Raw genomic sequence first — 5,054 nt, forward strand, 5'->3', positions numbered from 1 at the left:
GATCCCCTTCAAAGAGCTTAGCTGTGTTGGCCTGTCGCTTACGAGTTGGGAATCCTTCTTCCTTTGTACCTGAAGATTAAGTTTACTGTAAAACAAAACCCCGTTTTTGCTTTGTACAGACTAAATCTGAAGAAGTACGGTCAGGAAAAGCAACACCTAAATTAAGGCACCTACAGTAATGTTCTCCTGGCCTGCACGTATCCTAAATAGTGGGAAAGTATGAAGGCCTCCTTCCATTGCTACACTTGGTGGGGTAGACAGGGGGGTCAGAACAGTGTGGAGGGGCTGTGAAGGCCACAAGTTGCTTAGTAAGGACCTTCTCACAGGAGGGGGAGGTCTTCCAGAGCCACGCAGATCACGTTGGGTTCAGGGCTTTGGGACACATGAGCCAGTCCCCAAAGGGAAGCAGGAGCAAACTAAGGACAGAAGGTGGGTCCAGCAGCATTACACCGGCAGCTTCTTGGCGTAGTTCAGAATCAGCGTGAGCAGAAGTTAACTTAAACCGCCTGTAATTAAAGCTGCGTTAGTTCCTCTGTCTTTTACAGCAAGCACAGTCTTGGCCATAAAGAGCTTTACAGTGCAAACATAACACAGAGAGACCAGGAACAGAATATACTACGGAGACCAAGTCTCGCTTCCAGTGGTGATTCACAGGGGCAAATGAGGACAAAATTAATATATGTAGGGGAGAAAAACTGACATTGCTGTGGAAACCATTTCACTTCATGACATTTTAAGTCTAAACTGTAAATTCCTGACAATGAATCAATGTAGTTTTGTGTTATTCTACTATTGCAGCCAGCCCAGAGTGGGCCATGATGACAAATACCTTCCAGGCTATCTCCGTGCAGCAGAAGCCCCTACCGTTTCAGCCAAAGTGCCCGTAGCGACAGTATATGCTTTATGTGGTTCAGCTAGGGCTGGGAAACTTGATCTCATAAACTTCGTCAGCGTGAATGATGTTTTTATTATATTAAATTGCGTCCTGGCGTGTGCCCATACACCACATCACAGCCGAAAGCGAGCACATAGTACAAGCCCCTCTGCCAGAGCATGCAGGCATGGGGGCAAAGTTACGGTTGTTGCGAGGCCTCCCGTCTCTGAGCTTGTCTAATTTGGTCATGATTGACATCTCAGCTGTCACGTTTCATCAGCGTTAAGTTCCCCCTCCCCTGCCTCATTCTTCAGCTTTCAGGAGGTAGGCGCTCGGTCCTGCGTCTGTTCGGAGGAAGCACCATGACCTACACGTCTGCCCCTGACCTTTAGCCTGATCAATAAAACTACAAATTGGTCTTTTCTTATCCTCGGCACTTTAGTCATAAAATCCCTATTGAGATGGAATGAAACACTGAACTTTATGTCTAGGCGTCATGAACATATTTCGAGGCGGGGGAAGAGAGACTGGCAGTATTTCAGCCATCAAATATACAACCCTCTTTCTCTCGCTCACTCTCTGTGCAGCAATCCTATGTGTTATATTTGAAACCTGTAGAACATCCTTACTCGTTCCATATTCACATATTTTCCCAAATAGTCCAGAACGGAGAGAACCTCAAGTGTCCCTGAACAGTGCTTTTTTTTTCCCACTATACATCCTTTCCCCCATTGGTGATGCTCCTCCCTTTTTCATGTTGCGGCGTAGAGGTGACTGGCTCCGGGTTGCTGGAAAGCCGGTAGCCAGATCCAGCTGACTCCTGAACATATTCTGTGGGCTACAACCAGAGGAAAAGCCACTGACCAAAACTCCTAGAAAAAAATGATGTTTTAACCTTTGCACTCCAGGAGCTGTGCATAATGAGGTGCGGGTAAGATGCAAATATACTCAGGACTGTGCTTCTGTTAAGAAGGACTTGTTTTCACAGCCAGGCTAGCCCATCGCGGTGGATGATGCAGAAATTGCCCCATGCCCAGTGCAGGCAAGGGCTGTTTTGCATCCAATTTTGCCGAAGGATCTTGAGACATTCCCCTGCATGGCGTAGACAGCGTGTTTGGGGAAAAAACCCGCTTGCACTGTCATATTCTTCTTGTAAGCTCAGCCATAAGCCAGAGACAAGGCTTTCGCCTGCCACATCCAGCTTGTGCTAGCAGCAGGCAAACGCAGCAGACATTAAACACAGGTAGTGCTGCACTCTTGCTGCGTCAGTGGTTTGTGGGCAGAGGACGTGGTAGGGAGGCACTAGAGGGAGAGGAAGAAGAAACAGCCTGTTCCTGCAAAGGGAAGGGGAGGACGGGAGCCACAAGGGGCGAGGTGCAGGGACGACTCTTCCTACTGTAGGATGGTGGCACGTCAAGAGGTAGAGGGAAGAGGGAGAAGCAATAGGAACAACTCCACTGCGCGGAGCAGTGCATTCAAGAGGAAGAGGGGAAGAGGCATTCTTTCTCTCCGTGAGGAACAGAGAGGGTTTGGGGAGGGCAAACAAAAAACAGTAAGAGTTTAGCGCTAAGTGGATGCACTGTTGTTGCTAGTATTTCTGCTCTCAGCTGTTTTGTTGTGGTCAGTGCAGTGGCCTGCCCTGCACTGGGGCAGGCAGCATGAGCGGACATAGGAGGGCACGACCCGATGCACTCGTCTTTGTTAAGCCCTGCAGCGGTGTCGGCAGACCTGAGCTTGCGTTTGCACTTGTGCAATAAACAGCACTGAACCTCAGTGACTCAGGCCTGAAAAAGCATGTAAGGGCTTTTTTTTTTCCTCTTTTATGCCAAGAACCTTTATCAGAAAATCAGAAGGGCCTTAACGTGCCTATAAAGGTGTTTAGTGTGTTGCTTTACACCCATTGCAGAGCGATACAGTGGGAGGAAGGAGGCTGTACTGCACAGTTTTGTGCACAGCTTGGAAGATTTATTCCATCCTCTTTACAGTGAAAAAGCTGGTGGAGCCACATGACTTCTTCATGCTGGCAAGATAGCTGTGTATTTAGCATGCTCAACTGCTAGTAAGGTTGGAAACCATACTTTTTACTCAGCTGCGCTGCCACAGAATGGCCCTGAATAACCTCCTGTGTCACTTCAGGGCTTTTAGCTGGTGAAATGAAACACGACTGTGAATAGGAGGAAGGAACAAAACCATAGCAGACTCTCTTCAAATTCCTTTTTGATAGTCAGGCCACTCCTTATGCCAGGGAGGCTTGCCATTATGTCCATCCACCCATAAAAAACAGAAAACCAGATCCAGTCAGTAAGGTGGCCAGGAGTCTTTCGGTTCTTGAAAGCCCAAAAGGAGCGGGTATGAAAATAACACCAGCATCTCCTGTGTGTCTCTCTGATGCTGCTGCATGCTACATAACACTGCTGAGTCTGCAAACATGATTTCCTGCACCTCAGCTTGGAGGAGAGGCCAGAAATACTGTGTTGGAATCACAGCACAGCACATGTTCAAGGCAGGCGGGTGGCAGGTTCAAAGCGGAGCACAGAAACAGCTCCTCTTTGTAATGCACGGTTAAGCCCTGGAGTACCTTTTCTCAGGATTTTATGGGTGCTGGAAGTTCATATGAGTTTCAAAAGTAATCAAATACAGTCCCAGAAGAAACAAACATCAGAAATGACCTGATGCAGCTCTGCCACTGTATTATCCAGGGAGTTGTTAAGGCAGAAGTTGCTGGAGGCTGGAGGGCTATGGAGGGCTATAGAGGGCAAGGGTTGCTATATGCTGGCCCTGCTCTATACTCTTACCAGGGCACCACTGTTGGCCACTGCCAGAGGCAGAATTCTAGACTACGCAGAATGGTTTTATCTGCTATAGCTGTTTTTATATGTTCTTACATATAATGCAGGCTGAGACTACAGTCTTCTGGGTTTATGCGCTTGGCAGAGAAATCCCACCTTTGGGAAACAGGCTTTTTCTAAAGAGACTTCTAGTAACATCAGCTTTTACTAACTCTGGATCTCTGTATCTCATTGCAGAGATGGCACTTCCATCTTCACCTGTTTACCCTTAATTTCTTATGATCTTAGTGTCGTAACAGAGGTCGGGTCTTTATTACAATATGCACTGTGGTACCCTATAAGAAGAGAGAGGAGTCGTTCCTCAGAAGCACTAGATGACAAAAGAAGATCAATAGAAGAAGAGAGACAGCCAGCAGAACAGAAAGGAAACACAAGCTGGGGAGAGGTTGGTCGCGTTGGAACTGCTGGAAAAACAGTTCATGTCTCTTAGCTCCCAAATGAAGCCCCACAGACCTCACATGCCATGTCACCTAGTCCAGTCCCAGGCTCGTTTTCAGTCCTACCTCAGAACACTATTTTTTGCTATTTTCTTTAGTGCTTCCTGATTTCATGGCTGAGTGCCCTTTCACTCTAGTGAAAAGCACCACACTCTGGTAACAGGCAACAGCTCAGCTTTTGGTGGTGGTTGTAGTGCTGTATCACCGTGTCCATCTTCTTCCCTTTTGCAATGCCATTAGGGACCAAAGGAGCTAAAGAGTTAGAAGATAATACGCCATCATGGACCAGTCCTAGCTGCACAATACATTTCAAGCATGCCAATGTCCCACCCACCAGTTTCATCTGTAGTCTGTGCCCTGTGAAAGGATTCCAGCACTGATACAGCCAAGGCTTGCCCAGGGACAAACTCTACTGGAAGCAGTATCGCGACTAGACCATGATTTTAGCAGAAACAGGATTTCATACTCCCAAGTTTCCAATATGTTGGCGGGTGTCATATTTGAGCATGTAACTTGAAGTGCTCCATATGACATAAAATACGCTGCATACCAACAGATTTGTGTTGGAATTGATCTAGTCATTCCGAGTTCTTTATTCATATGGTTGAGCTGTGCAAGGAATAAACATTTCTGGTACCAAATTTAGAAAGAGTATATTTTGTTGTAGACGAGAAGATATTATCTTCTCTGGTGGCAGTACTGGGGATTGACGGCAGTTTACAAAATGCAGAAATTCTGTGTGTGCATTAATCTCTGATAGGCTTATCACTGTACTAAACTGCTTCCATAAATTGTACGCCTAATGCTGCCTTCAGTTACACCAACACACACCCAGTAACTCCTGTAGGGTTGTAAGATATATAAATTACAGCAGAATTTGACACCTCGTAGTGT

This window comes from Egretta garzetta, unplaced genomic scaffold (genome assembly GCF_000687185.1).
Source record: "Egretta garzetta isolate BGI_Z169 unplaced genomic scaffold, ASM68718v1 scaffold320, whole genome shotgun sequence".
NCBI classification, from domain to species: Eukaryota; Metazoa; Chordata; class Aves; order Pelecaniformes; family Ardeidae; genus Egretta; species Egretta garzetta.